The following is a 16629-nucleotide window of genomic DNA, read 5'->3' as shown; positions in this document are numbered from 1 at the left end:
GAGGAACTTATCCCATCAAGAGGGGAGCTATCCCATTCAAAGAGGGGCTTATCCCATTGATGGTGGACCTGATTAACTTCCTCTAGAGCACTATAAATACAGGCATTGGGCCAGAAGGAGGGGAGGTTGAAAGCTGAACATTCCTAAGGGTAGATGCTGCTGGAATTAGGACTCCCTTATAGAGCTTGAGAGGAGAGATTCCCATCCTTTCCTAGCCTTATTTGGAAGTGGGTGAGCTGATAAAAGTAAAGGAAAACTCTTGCTGGACCCTAGGAGGGACCTGCACAACACCAAGGCTCAGGTTGTAATGGTTTCTTTTATTTCCACTTAATACAAATAAACTCATTTTTCTCAACAGATTGTTATACATGATTTGTTTCATATACTCCTTGGTCTGTATGATGAATATGTCTTATTTTATAAGTTATTCAAGTGCTTTGTAATCTTTTGGCTTGTTAGTGAATGCAGGTTTCGAAGAGAAGGAGGAGCTCATCCGGATCGGCGAGGCTAGACTACTACAAAGCGTTGGACTAAAGGTATGTTATAAACACCTGTTTACTTGTATTCTAAATGCATATTTAGAGAAAGGTAGTGTTTACTTGTCTTGTTTGTCACTAGAAAGCCTTAGCTTCTAGGGAGGTCGGTTTTGTCCGCAAAATTGACTCTTTCCGCATGACAAAATGGCGACTCCACTGGGGAATCCATTGATGTGATTGATTTTTCCTTTGTGTGAAACTTTGATTTGAGAAAAGTCGTTTGTTTTCTGGTTTTTGGCTGTTTGACTGTGTATTTGGGTGGGATAGCTTAGGGTTAAATTAGATTTTAGTTTTTCTTGGTTTTGCTAGAAGTACGCAGCCTCTGCGTTGAGCACAGTGCGTACCGGTACACACTGCAGCTTTGTACACAGAGCGTACACGCACCTGTGCAAACAGGTTGCCTGCGTACCCTGTCAAAATTGAGAAAATTTCAATTTTCTCCTTTTTGCTTTATATATTTTGTTTTTAATTTGTTTTTTCTGCCCAGATCCACTGGTTATCTGCCATAAATCTTCACCTAAGCTTGTTTCATTAGTGTCAAGAGTTTTAGTGAAATTCATAGAGATTTTGCCCTAGGGTTTGATTTTTGCACTGGTCCTGTAGTGACTTTGGCTTTAGAAGTTGTAAAACCTTTGATCTCCCTGGTCTTTTCAGTCTTCTTAGGAGTCAGACCTTTCATAGAATCCACCCTTGTGAGAAACCTACCTTTGTGTTGTCCCTTTGCGGAATCTCGAAAAAGTTTGTTGATTAAACTTTGAATTTTATTCTTAAGAAAAAGAACAAAAGATTTTGATTTTTGTTTTTGACTGGTTTTTGATTCTGCATTAACTAGTCCTTAGTTAAATTTTGACTGAGTAAAACATCCTGGAATCATACTTGCTAGGCTTTTGCCTCATTAGATTTACTTTTAGGTGAATTTCTCTTAGATTTGCTTTTGGGTGAAATTGAGTTGATTTGATTGCCATAGATTTTTTAACTTTGATTTCTCTTAAAGTAAGTTTTACATGCTTTGTTAATATAGGGAAAAATCCAAAAAAAAAACTCTTTTGAAGAAAAGTTTGCTTTAGTAGCATTTGAGTCTTTGAAAAGAAAAGGAATTTTCGTGAAGTAATTGGTGGTCATGTGTTGTATGCTTTGGAAAAGATAAAGAGTTTGTTTCTTTGATTTTCATTGCCAAGAAAGTTGTTTTTATATCAATTTTGCATTCTCCAACTCTCTTAGCTAGGGAATTCATTGAAAAAGAAAATTAGTATAAGTCATCCTAAGTGCATCTTTTTAGTGGATTTGAGTCGAGTCTACACACCATCAGTTTCATCTCCACTACGTTTTGTCCTAAAGAAAAGCCATAAAAATTAACGCTTAAAGTAAAATCAACTTAGTAACTTTTATTTACTAGGGCTCTGAAACACCAATATAGATCAGGCTAGTGTCTTGGAGTAGGAGAGTAATTAACTCTCCAAGACAGTAAAACCAAACAAGTAGCTCATCTTGTGGTAGGATAAATCCAACTGTTTCATTTGTACTCTGGGAAAGCTCCTCTTAAAGGAGAAGCACGAGATCGTGTCCGAACCAGTGAGGGGATCAATCCTCCTTCATTGGGAAAGACGCCAGATACGCATGTACTACAAACGGTAAACCTCAGATTATTGTCGAGGAGCCTGGGGTCACTTGTCGGTAAACCTTGGATTATTGTCAAGGAGCCAGCAAGGGGATTGAGCTTGTTACTCTGCCCTTGCGTGCTATCGGGTCGTAGACTGTTCCCCCAGGTATATTTGTTGCTGTTGGTAACCTTAGTGACCATTATCTTTAGGATTCTACCCAAGGTGACGGTGGAGGGAAGATCCCACTGTACATGGAGCAGACGTCGGCTAGACTCACTTGGATTTTTTGGGGGGTTCACTTCACTCGAGACGGTTAAAGTGGAGGAACTTGTGCCGGTCTATTCATTAAGCAGGTTGCCGGGGTAACTGTTCCACCCACCACTTCTATACTGAATTCGGCGATGTTGGGTTTCATCTCCAACTAGTGTTTTCGGTCCGGAAGGCTACTGTTTGTGTATGGTTTGACGCCCTAGATTCTTTAGGCGTGTGATTCGAATTTGTTTGGTTCTTTAGAGACTTTAGGCGGTTTGCTTTGAGATTTTACTTTGTTTGCGTGTGCAGTAGTTAAAAGTTTTTAACTGTGGCTGAATTATCGAGACAGTCCCGTAGACTTCGGGGCCAGTCTCCTGAGATTGTTACCGTGGCCGATTTGTTGAGGAAGTCCCGTAGACTTCGGGGCGAACCTCCTGAAGACGTCCCGGGTCATTATGAAGGTTTGAAAGTCCTTGTAACTCCTAGTGGCAGTAAAGTAGGTTCACCTGAAGAAGGAGAGTCGTCATTGGTAGTCCATCCAGATTACCAAGGTCTAGAAACAGGTTATAATCCTGAAGCTGTTGCAGTTTCCGAGCTTGCTGGTAGTTTTTCATCTACTAGTGATATAGGCGAAGAACCTGAAATCTCTGAACCTGTTACTCCAACTTCTAGTGCTCCTGTTTCACCTAGGGTAGAAAGAGTCATCACCGAAAATCTTCCTTCTGGTTTGATAGCTATTGAAGAACTTGCTCCAGAAGAAGAAATAGGCGTCTCTATCCTTGAAGATCAACCTACTATTGATCTAAGGGAGCGTGAATCCATCTTTTACAGTCCTCCTAGAAGTACTGCTTGGTATCTTTCGTTAACCAATTATTTGGACAACTCAGGGTCAAGTTTTTCTCCACCTCGTACTCCTTATCCACCCGGAGGTATTTATACTCCTGTAAATATGTCTGGTCAGTCGTCCGTGTTCACTCAATCTCCTGAATCTTTCTTGTACAGCGGTCCTTCTGTTCCCTCTGGGTATCAGTCACTTTCTGGTACTTTTGCGGGTGCATCTCCTCAACCCATTGAACATGGGTAACTGGAAACAATGGTAATAAACCATTGGGTGTAGGAGACATTTACATGATGTCAGGTTCAGTTCCCGGTTCTCAACCTCAAGGTGGCCAGTTACCGCCTGGGGGGCAGCCTCAATTAACGCCTGGGGGGCAACCTCAAGGTACACAAATTGCGTCTGGGGGGCAACCTCATGGACAGTATGTACCCATAGTACAATACATTCCTCAAGGTCAACCCCAGCCTCAATATGTACCCCAAGGTCAACCTCAGTATCAATTTATCCCTCAAGGTCAACCCCAGTATCAGTATTTACCTCAAGGTCTACCTCAAGGTCAGTACTCGAGTCAAGGTTATCAACCACCCCAAGGTCAATCTTATGTTCAAGGTACGGGAAATGTACCTTTCAATTATCAAACCTACCCTCAATCCGGTTATGGATCTCAATATCCTCAACCTGTCATGGGTCAATACCCCGGAATGAACATAGTGTGGGATCCATCGCAAGTTCAACAGGTCTTGCAGCCAAGTGTACAGTTGTCATCTCAAGCTGGACAACCCTTAGTTTCTGGTTCACCCCGACAACCAGTCCAGTCTAATGTTCAAACTTCTGTACCTTCGGTAGTTACTCAGTCGCCCATTGCACCTAGTACTCCATCTCAAACGACTGCTGCAACTACCGCAACATCTGTTCCTTCCACCACACTTACTTCTGGAGTATCGAAAGCTCCGGTTTCTACTGTCTCTGCAACTACTCCTCAGACATCTTTACCATTGTCTGGATCCACGATTCAAACTACGGTTCAGATTCCTGTAGGACAGCCTGGTTTAAGTACGGTTGTTACTAGTCAACCACAATTCACTTATCAACCGTACCAGGGACAGTACCAATACGGGCCTGCTGTCCAGCAGCCAGTTTACTAGTATCAACTGTATCCTGGGTACAATTATCAACAACCTCAGCAACCCCAGTACGGTTCGGTTAATCCTAGTTTTCCGGGAGGATAAAATATCCCGAATGCGATTCCTATTCCAAGTTATCCTGGATATCCTCCTCCTGGGACTGGTCTTGTGACCCAGAGTTTTAGGGATCCTAATCGGCAATTACCGTTTATCGCAACTTTAGATTTACCAGACTTGACACGCCTAACGAACGATCCGATCAATTATCTTCCGTTTTGGCCGCCAATGCCGAATAAGTTGCCCAGTGACATTCCCAAGTTCGAGGGTAAGTCTGGAGAGGATCCGTCAAATCATGTGATGACTTACCACCTCTGGTGTGCCTCAAATTCCATCTCGGATGATTCGATCTGCTTACGTCTTTTCCAGCGTACGCTCATTGGTCTCGCGGCCAAGTGGTACATTGAGTTACCACGGGCCTCTTTTTATAATTTTAGTCAGTTAGCTACCTCGTTCCTAACTCATTTTCAGTTGCCGGTCAGATATGATAATGGCACGAAGTTACTAACTTCATTAAAACAGTTGACGTCCACTTATATTTCCGATCATATACATGAATGGAGACGTCGAAGGCGATTAGTGAAAGTTTTTATCCTGGACCAAATCTTAGCTGAATGGTTTGTTAAATCATTATTACCGAAGATTACTGAAGACGTAGCTAAGGCCGGAGTAGTTACTGAGGAGCAAGTGATTGCTCAAGTGCAGTACCTTGACTTAGTTTACACTCAGTCAGGTACGTTACACGAAAAGATCCCAGATCTTCCAAAGTCAAATCAAATCGCTGCTGCTCCTTCGGGATCTCATGCTGCTGATGGCATGATTGGTACGGTGAATACTAAAAGCAAGAAGAAGTCTTCAAAGAATTCTTCGCCCATTATAACCTTACCAGACTCCCCGACAAGAGAATCTTCTGCTGAAATTTCCGCTGATATTCACGCTGTAGAGTCATCTACGGCTAAATCAAAAAACGGTGGGAAGAAGAAAGGAAAGAAGAAGAATAAAGCATACAAGACTCCAAAGGAGAAAACAGAAAAGTCGGAAACCAATGACGAAAAGTGCAAACCTCGATATCCTTGTCTTATTTGTGAAGAGGATCATTTTACAAGAGATTGCCCTCATCGGGCCGAGGTTGTGAAAATCGTCAAGGGTTCCCCAACTCCTGCTGTTTTGAAAGATCCATTTCCAAAGCAGGAGAGTAAGATGATAGGTTCTTCCTCGAGTGCCAGTGAAGAACCCATATTGATGATGTCTCATGTAAGGATTGCGACTCGATCGCAAGATTATGGTAGTAAAAGTCCTGTTGATGGATCGAAAGACGCAGAATCTTCTCATTCAAATCCATCAACCTCAGCTCTCGGTTCCGATCCACTACAGATCGAGAAACCTAACCCTGACTTAGTAATCAAACCGCCCACCAAGGGTGTACTTCAAAGGTCTGCTTTCAATCCACATGCGAGAGCGGCCCAGAATTACAACATTGTTGATGATTTAGCTGTTTCACCCTCGGCAATGTCGGCTTTAGAAGTGCTGCAATCATGCCCAGCACAACGAAAATTACTTTTGTCGGCTATAGGAGCTGTTGATGTTCAGGACCCGAACCTAATAATCTTTGATCTAGAAAATAGTACACCGCGTTTACCTCATCAGATGGCTTTCCAGATTCCAGTGATAGTAAAAAACAGGCCTATTCATCGGAATGTAATTGATGAGGGAGCTTCCACGTGTATTATGTCGATACAGTGCTGGAGATCGCTTGGTTCTCCTTCACTAAATCAATCCCCGACAATTCTTAAGGCCTTTGATGGCCGTGGGTTCCATCCGTTTGGCATTCTACAGGATTTGCCTATAGGGGTTGAAGGAAAAACCGTTAGTCTAGATGTGGAGGTGGTTGATGCCCCTCTAGACTACAACCTTCTCTTGGGTCGAAGTTGGTCTTACGCTATGACAGCGGTCGTTTCATCGGTCTTCAGAGTAATGAAGTTTCCACATAATGGCAAGATCGTAACCATAGACCAGCTGGCTTACTTTTCATCCTACCCAGCCTCTTCAGAGAGTATCCAGCATGTCGGTAAAACGACTATCCCTTACAACGATGTTGGCGTAGGATTAGTGAAAGATGCCGGTTTACTGGGAACTTTTCCTTTTCCTCCAATCAACGCCGTGTCTTCGTTTGCATCTATTCATATGATTACTTCAGACACCATTGTTTATGACGATCCTTGGATCGTTCCTTCTGAATCTAAGATAGACTCATTTGGTGACGCAATGCCTTTGAGTCCATATGAAATTGACTATGAAGCCGTGCAGTCTTTTACCGACCCAAGTTCAACCAAAATCGACCAAATGAATGTGGTCCGTGAGGAATCCCTTTTCACGTCAACCTTGGGGTTAATAACGTTTCCCGAAGTTGTGTCATCTGACGAACAACTTTGTGAAGTCCTGTGCGTAGACGATTTACCATGGGAAGATCTCCATCATAGATCTTCGTTTTTACCTAAGGATGATCGTTTTTGAAAACGATTTCTCATCAATCTTTACAGCTGAATATGTCAAAGAAGCTCAGAGTCCAATGAAACATCTTGATTCAGAGCTGAATTTGGGAAACATTTCTCGCACTATTCCCATTGACATTTCAGTCAGGCCCGGAATTGTTGAACACATTCATATAGGTGCCTCGTGTTTAGATGACGAAATTCAGACATACAAGGCCCTATTTCAAGAATTCCGCGACGTGTTTGCCTGGTCCTATGAGGAAATGCCAGGAATTGATCCCGCAATTGTTGTTCATGAGATCAAGACTTACCCAGATGCTAAACCCATCCGGCAACGTTTGCGTTAGATTCACCCACGAAAAGCGGCTGCAATTAAAGCAGAAGTTGAGAAGCTATTGAAAGCAGGTTTCATTTATCCGATCCCGTTAACGGATTGGGTATCGAATATTGTTCCGGTTAACAAAAAACAGGGAACAATAAGAATATGTATCGACTATAGGGATATCAATCGTGCTTGTCCCAAGGACAACTATCCAACACCCTATATCGATCAAATAATTGATGATTGTGCCGACAGTGAAATATTTTCCTTTATGGACGGTTTTTCCGGTTACAACCAAATCAATATTCTACCTGCTGATCAACCAAAAACGGCTTTCATTTGTCCATGGGGGACATTTGCTTATTGCAAATTACCTTTTGGGCTTAAGAATGCCGGAGCCACTTTTCAAAGGGCGATGTCTTATGCATTTCATGACATCAAACACATTGTGCAACCATATCTCGATGATTTGCCCGCTCACTCCTTACATCGAGCTGATCACCTTGTCCATTTACGAGCAATTTTTATGAGGTGTAGGCATTATCGTATACGGTTGAACCCACACAAATGTGTCTTCTGTATAGAAGTGGGACGATTGCTGGGATTTGTAGTTTCAAAAGCCGGCATCCGCGTCGATCCCTCGAAGGTAGAAGCTATCATCAAATTTTCCTCCTTCGAGTCTTCTCCAACTCCAAAGTTTGCAGGGGAAAGCAAACTTTTTACGTCGATTCATTCGTAACTACGCCGAGATTACCAAGGGTTTTACCCGGTTGTTGAAACAGAACGCTCAATTCTCTTGGGATGAGATAGCTCAGAAATCTTTTGATGCGCTCAAGCACGCGTTAACCCATGCACCGTTGTTGCATCCTCCCAACTACAACTAGGATTACTTTTTGTACCTCGCCGCCGCTCATTCCACCATTGGAATGGTCTTAGTACAGGAAGATGAATTCGGAACGGAACATGTGATCTATTACCTTAGTCGGACGTTAAATCCCACTGAGCTCAAATATTCACATGTGGAGAAATTGGCCTTGGCAGCCGTTCAAGCTGTCCAACGTTTTCGTCACTACATTCTTCTCCGTAAAACTACAGTCATTTCGGATTGCAACCCTATGATCTACATTTTGACTAAACAATTGCTAGGGGGAAAGTACTCTAAATGGATCGTTATCCTGCAAGAGTTCGACTTGGAATTTGAAAAATCTAAGTCTAAGAAATCTTTAGTTTTTGCAGAGTTGATGTGTGATTTCCCGCGTGCTGACACGGAAACTGTGGCAGAGGAACCCATTGCGGACGAATCTTTGTTTCTCATCAGCACTTTAGATCCGTGGTATGGGGATATAATCGTCTATCTCCAGACCCAATCCTTTCGGCCCGAAGTTTCAAAGTCGGAACGTCGGAAAATTCGATTCCAGTCCCAACAATACAAAATTATTGGAGATACTCTTTATCGCCGTGGGGCGGACTTAGTTTTTCGACGTTGCTTAACTCACGAGGAAGCTGAAAGGGTTCTAAATGACTGTCACTCTGGAGCGTGTGGCGGTCATATGTCTAGGTATTCCACAGCCCAAAAGATATTGCGCGCTGGCTACTTCTGGCCGTCCTTTTTTAAAGACTGTATTATTGCGGTCCGGAAATGCCACAACTATCAAGTGTTTGATCACAAGATGCGCGCACCACCTGCTCCTCTCCACCCCATAATTGCCGTTGGTCCTTTTTCCAAATGGGGTATCGATTTTATTACATGTAACCCTCACTCAGCCGGGGGGCATGCGTATATCATCCTTGCGGTTGATTATTTTACTAAGTGGGCCGAGGCGATGCCTACATTCGAGGCAGACGACAAGATAGCTGCAATTTTCATATTCAATCACATTATTGCTAGGTTTGGTGTCCCACAAGCGATAATCACTGACCATGGGCGCCATTTTCGAAACGTTATGATGACAGAACTTACAGGCCAACTTGGTTTGCGTCACGATAGCTCAACTCCTTATTATCCACAAGCGAATGGTCTGGTTGAGTCCATCAACAAAGTTTTAGTTATCATGATCCGACGAATCATTGGTATTCATCGGTCGAATTGGCACAACATGTTATTTTCCGCGCTTTGGGCGTACCGAACCTCAGTGAAAACATCAACAGGGTTCACTCCTTTCCAACTAGTTTATGGTTTGGAAGCTGTGCTGCCCATTGAATGCGAAATCCTGTCACTTCAAATGGCTGTCGAATTACTTCCAGCTACTTCCGAAGAGGAGAAGCGTTTATTATACTTAGCTCAATTAGATGAGACTCGACGTGACGCTGCATTGGCAATCGAGACTCACGCAAAACGTATGAAAGCTCAGTATGATCGAAACGTGACCCCTCGAAATTTTTCGGAAGGAGACCTAGTGCTATTATATGATCAGGCTAACGATAAATTAGGTGCTGGAAAATTCGTTCCTATGTGGCATGGGCCCTACATTGTCAAGCGAAAGCTAGCAAAAGGGGCCTATGAGCTGGTAGATTTTGACGGGGACTCTTTGGGTAAACCTAGAATTGGACTTTACCTAAAGAGGTATTATGCTTAAATGATGGGTATGGAGATTTTAGTTAGGTTAGATTTTTCTTTCTAGCTGGTGTGTTTGTTAGTATAAACAGTGTGCTTAGCTTAGAGAGTGTGTTTTTCGTCGTTATTCTGGCTTATCTTGGTTTTACTCTTGATATTGCAGATGTCGATGCCTCTCCAAACGTACATTGGATTCGCTGATGGTGCTTGTCGTAGTACACGGAATATCTCTTCCGCAGCTTGGGTTATCTATTCGCCCTCTGACGAGTCAGTTTCTATGCATGGGGTGAGCCTCGGTCAAACAACAAACAACATTGCAAAATACAGTGCAATGATTGAATTATTGTCTGAATCTATTTCATTTGGGATTCGGAGTTTGATAGTGAGGTTAGATTCTGAACTCGTTGTATTACAGCTTAATAGAGTGTATGCCATTAGAAATCCAGTGTTATTAAGGTTATTTTTGAGAGTGCGCCTCTTGGAACGTGAATTTGATTACATTGAATATCAACATATTCCAAGGTCTTTAAATACATTAGTAGATGCAATTGCTTCTCGAATGTTAGACAGACATTTGCGATAATCATACATGTAAATTTAAAACATTTCATCACACATGTTTAACAAGATAAGCTGGTAATAGTGATATATATAGATAGGAGTGTGTCAAAAATACATTGTCTTCGATCATAGGTTGAAAAACACCTTATGATCGGCAAAAATGATAAGTACAAAAAACCAAAATGTCACATGTGTCTACAAAAGTGACCATCCAATCACTGGTGATGCTCTCTATACGACACCACTGCACAGGCTACCCTACACAAGAACCTCCTAAAAGGTCCTGGGACTGCGACCACATAGCGATGAAGTCTGATAGGAATATCATCTATAGTCGTCTTTGGTATGTCTGCCGTAAGACACTTTAGGTCTTGTTCCAACTCAGCTAAGGTCTCTGCGGCCGCGTCCTGTGGGGCTGGTGCTGGTGCAACTGGTACTCTCCTCTCGAAAGGCCGGAGATTGGCTGGATGCTGTGGACCTACATCTACATTTTGAAACTTGTCACTGTCAGCTTTGAGACGATATAAAAAAAAAAAATAGATAATTTAAAAACTTGTGAAAAATGAAGTACCTGTGTCGTCCCACTGTTCTCCCGGTGGAAGAATCATGTCCGGATCTCCATGAAAATCAACTCCGGCATAAGGAAAATCCTGTATCGAGAAGACCTGGTTCTCCAACCAGTGAAAATACTCCGGTATAAATCGGACAACTTCCATGCCCTCGTCAGGATGACGGGCCATCACCGCAACCCATTGCATCAACTTAGGCTCTCGGGGAGGCCCAACCTCAACAGTAAGCTGCTGTGGGATCAGCATCGGAACCCTCTCTAGGGCAAAACTCACAACTAAAGGCCCATAACCAAAAGTCTTCAGCTGTCTGTTTTTGGTCCTAGTCAGTTGGCCCTTTAAGTTGGCCAACACAGCATCGCACCAGTTGAAAATGGTGCCCCGATAGCAATCAATCGCCATCCGCATCTGGGATCTAGTGGCAATGTGCAAAGCGGCAGCCCCGCAAAGTCTGGTAACTGTAAAGGCAATTACCATAAGTTCAGGTCGGGATATCTTTTTAATCTCTATCCCCTTATCCTGGTTTTGATTATTGCACCACTCTAGTCGGAGACTAGCAATGGACTGGCCAGCAATGGACTGGCCACCCGGCCTAGTCCCGGACAGAGTCAATTGTTCGCCCCTCTTGGGCAAACCAGTGAGAAAGTAAATATCTGAGAGCTCTATCTCGAGCTGGTGCCCTCCAATGTAAAAGCATTGATCCTGAACGTTCCACCTTTCAACCAGCCACTCTAGAAAGCGCACCTGGGCCCTCATGCCAGGTATGGCCCAGTATTTGTAAAGACCACATGCCTTCAAAGCATCAATGGAAGGTTGGTGATTAATCGCAGCCAAATCAACATCTTCGTGTTCTCTCTCGCGCCAATCAAGCATGGTGGGCAATCTACACACCATAAAACATCTGTTAGAGTCCATAAATTTAAAATTTTTTGGTTCATTTTGGAGAAATGGGAGTTTGAAAATCCTCTCCGCGGTGTACGCAGCCCGCCTTTAGAGACAGGGCGTATGTACGCAGGTTCTCTTAAGGCAAGCTGCGTACGCCCGGCATTTTCCCAACTGAGAAAATGTCGGGGTACGCAGGTCACCAATGGGACACCTGCGTACCCCGAAAAGCGGACCTTGAAACCCCCAAGGCCTCCAAAAAATGAAACTAAAGCTTAAAAACAAATTCTAAACGGATGGAAATGCAAGGGAGGATGTTGTAGAATACCTGATAAGACAGCGTTCGGTTTCGACGGTCGGATTCTCCGCAGTGTCCACGTGAAGTTTCTTGCCAAAAGCCCTTTTTCTCTCCTCAACAGTAAAATGGTAAAAATGAAATGGTAAAAGCCCTTTTTATAGGTTTTTTGAGTAAATAAATGTCAAATTTGTTTATTTTCCACCGTGAAAAGGTATTTTTCAAAGTATTTTTATCTATCTTTAAATAGGTATGAGTAATGTGTTGGTTTTTGTGCAGGATAAAAGGATTTTCAGGGAAAATTGTCATTTTTCACAAACAAAAACATCAGAGTCATATTTTAAGCCCTTTTCTGACTCCTAAAAACATGAAAAGATTGCCGAGCGTTTCTTTTACACTCGTTAAAACGAAATTAAAAGACGGTCCCCTTATAGCTCTTTTCTGACTGTAAAAACAGGAAAATATTGCCGGATTTTTGTCGTTTCAAATTCGATACCGGAAATAAAACGACGTGTCCTTGATCGCTTTTTACTTTTCAGGTCAAAGACACTAATCATGAAAGTACTCCTTGGTCGCAAGATCAAGCGGTTCTCTCAAGTATTATTTTATACTTTTTCGGGCTTGGGAGACACAAATTTACGAAAAAGTTCAAACCTGGAGTTTTCTTAAGTTTTTTCAGACTCTCTAAAATTGAAAAACGCCGAGTTTCTCCTATACTGGACTTGTTAAAATTTCACAGTAAAGGACCTGTTCGATTACAAACAGGAACGGACCACTCCTTCTTAGGGTTCAAATCAAAACTAAGTTGGACTCATCCGAAGGATGAGCTTATAATCAAGCATATGTTATCCTCCTCAAGCTTGTAAAAAATAAAGAGGTACTTGCCAGCAATGGTGGGGGAAAAGAGAGGAAAATGAGCCTTTTTGTTATCCTTTGTCTCAGAAGAAGTCTTATCACCACTCTTGAACACGACACTTTTCATTCACCTGGGTTGGGAAATCCTTTGCCTAACAGTTGATCAAACCACATTGAAAGTCTTCAGTCGGGTATTAACTTTGGGTCAAATGTCACCAAGCCATCTGTTGTGTCGTTATGTGTTCAAGAGGTCACTGCAAATAAACCATTCATCTGCAAAATACCCGTCATCCATCTCGACCATCCCTGAGTCAGTCCTTACAGCTACATTTCTTCAACTTGATCTATGATTTCGTGTTGTGGGCTTGCCTGCAACGGGTCGCTTTCTATCGACATCAGCACATTATCTAGAGAGATGACCTAGAAATCGTCAGTACCTTGAAATCTGCATGCATCAATGGCAGGTTTCTCGCCTTTGACGACGGTTAACATCATTGACTTTCGATCGAAGGACTCCGTGAAATGTTCGACATCAACTCATTCATTCACATCTCATGGATTGTACTGGGTACTTTGAGAACCATTGACATCACTGGTGGTCTCTCTCACACTTGTTAACAATTTACATCATCGACTGGTAATCAAGTGGTTTCTACCATGTTCGACATCAACTCATTTATTCGCATGGATAGAATCGTACCTTTTCAGGAAGTAGAAATGAAGACCCTGGATCTAGTTTCCACCATCCAGGCTGCGAGGAGTTTTGTATTCATTGTATAGTAGACCAACTATAAACAGATGGTTGCGTCCATACTGTGTCTACACAAGTCTATGATTATGATGTACTGCGAAATCATTCCTGTATCAGAGCAGTAGTTATTTTGTTAGTTAAAGTTTTTGATCTGAGTATGGGAATGCCTACCTCAGCGATGATATGATCTCATACATGTATTTTGTGTTGAATATTTGCAGGTTCCGACTGGGCTCTCCACAAGATAATCCTTGAAATGATAAAGTACTTCACCCTTCCTAGATGATATGAAACCCTAATCTACTACACGCTTCGCACTTTAGGGGGCAATCTGTTACACTAAAATTTGTCACCATGACTATTTGCAGTTAGTATGGCTCCATCAACTGTCATACTATCCTCCTTGGCAAGTCTCATACCTCTGCTCTTCATGTCAAACTCCAAGAAAGAGAGAAAGTCTTTAAAAATCTATATATCTCTGGGTACGCAGTTTCTCTTAGCCTTATCTGCGTGTACGGACCCCAAGTTCACAATACCTGCGTACTTGTACGTTCTGTCTGTAAAGGGGTGGGTGCGTACTCCTGTAAAGGTCAAAAGGCGCGAGTTTCACTTCAAAAAAGTTACTTGTGGTCATTTCTAGAGCATTCTAGAAGCTTGTTTGACGTGTATTGAGCGCCTCCAGATGGTTCATGTATCCCTATGAAAGAGGAACTTATCCCATCAAGAGGGGAGCTATCCCATTCAAAGAGGGGCTTATCCCATTGATGGTGGACCTGATTAACTTCCTCTAGAGCACTATAAATACAGGCATTGGGCCAGAAGGAGGGGAGGTTGAAAGCTGAACATTCCTAAGGGTAGATGCTGCTGGAATTAGGACTCCCTTATAGAGATTGAGAGGAGAGATTCCCATCCTTTCCTAGCCTTATTTGGAAGTGGGTGAGCTGATCAAAGTAAAGGAAAACTCTTGCTGGACCCTAGGAGGGACCTGCACAACACCAAGGCTCAGGTTGTAATGGTTTCTTTTGTTTCCACTTAATACAAATAAACTCATTTTTCTCAACAGATTGTTATACATGATTTGTTTCATATACTCCTTGGTCTGTATGATGAATATGTCTTATTTTATAAGTTATTCAGGTGCTTTGTAATCTTTTGGCTTGTTAGTGAATGCAGGTTTCGAAGAGAAGGAGGAGCTCATCCAGATCGGCGAGGCTGGACTACTACAAAGCGTTGGACTAAAGGTATATTATAAACACCTGTTTACTTGTATTCTAAATGCATATTTAGAGAAAGGTAGTGTTTACTTGTCTTGTTTGTCACTAGAAAGCCTTAGCTTCTAGGGAGGTCGGTTTTGTCCGCAAAATTGACTCTTTCCGCATGACACTCTCTTTTCATCATTTTTGTCTGGGGCTTCTCAAATTTTCGAATCTCAATGAGTGTCCGCTCGAAACGCTGGAGAATATCCTCAATCAACTCACACAGTAACAATATCCAAAAATGACACCATATAAGTTTGAAGATGTGTTTGCCGAAATTCCAAGATTACCACCTAAAAGAGATATTAACTTCCCTATAGACTTGGTACCTAGAGCTTCCCTGGTGTCCAAAACACCATACAAGATGAGCGCATAGAACTTAAGGAATTACAAATGCAATTATAGGATTTCTTAAAGAAATGGTATATATGCCCAATTGTGTCACCTTGGGGTCCCCTGTTTCTCTCTGCTAAAAAGAAGGATGGTACAATAAGACTATTTATCGATTTCAAGTAGTCAAACAAAGTCACAATGAAGAATAAGCGACTTTTTTGACCATCTGAGGGAAGCTAAGGGGTTTTATAAAATCAATCTAAGATCGGTTATCATCAACTAAGAATTAAGGAGGAGGACATCAATAAGGTGACATTTTGAACTCGATACGGGCATTATGAGTTCAGATTAGTACCATTTGGGCTATCTAATGCACCATGTGTTTTCATGTGCCTTATGGATGACTTTTTTCAAAATTATTTGGACAAGTTTGTTATTGTATTCTTGGATGAAATCCTAGTATATTTTGAATTTGAGAAAAAGCATGAAAAACACTTGAGGATAGTTTTACATGCTTATGGAGAATCAATTGTATGCCAAGCTAAGAAAATGCTTATTTTATCAAATCTAAATTCATTATTTGGGTCACATCATTTCAGAGGAAGGGATAAAAATAGACCCAAACAAGATCAAAGCAATCAAAGAGTAGCTAACACCTAAAAATGTGACTAAGGTGAAAACTTTTATGGGTTTAACAAGCTACCATAGAAGATTCATTAAGGGATTCTAAAAAATAGCCCATCCTATTACTTGCAAAAGAAAGGTGTGAAATTTGAATGGTCCCATAAATGTGAAGAGGCCTTTCAATATTTAAAGGAATTCTTAACAAGTGCACAAATGCATGTAAATAAGGACTTAAAGGAGTTCTCATGCAAAATGAGCATGTGATATGTTATGAATCTAGGAAGCTAAAAGAGCATGAAAGGAACTATGCCACTCATGATTTACAATTGGAAACCGTTATACACGCCTTAAAAATGGGAGGCACTACCTCATGGGAAATAGGTTTTAATTTCAGACTGATCACAATGGGTTGAAGCATTTATTTGGATAGAAAAATTTAAATGCCAGAAACATTAGACGGACATAATTTTTGGTTGATTATAACTTTGAAATTAAGCACATAAAGGGTAAGGAAAATAAAGTGGTTGATGCATTCAAAAGAAGGGTGCATGCCATGAATGTTAAATCCATAAGCATATGCAAATTTGATTTAAAAACTAGAATTTTAGAGGTTGGAAATTCATACCAGCAATACATGGAAATAAAAAACAACCTACAACAAGATAATTTGAAGCCGGAATTACAAGGATTATGAAATAGAAAAAGATGCAATTCTTTTGTACAAAGATAG

Source organism: Pinus tabuliformis, chromosome 3_2 (genome assembly GCF_031772625.1).
Source record: "Pinus tabuliformis cultivar Carrire ecotype Pingquan chromosome 3_2, CPIR1, whole genome shotgun sequence".
NCBI lineage: Eukaryota > Viridiplantae > Streptophyta > Pinopsida > Pinales > Pinaceae > Pinus > Pinus tabuliformis.
This window is presented reverse-complemented; position numbering follows the sequence as displayed.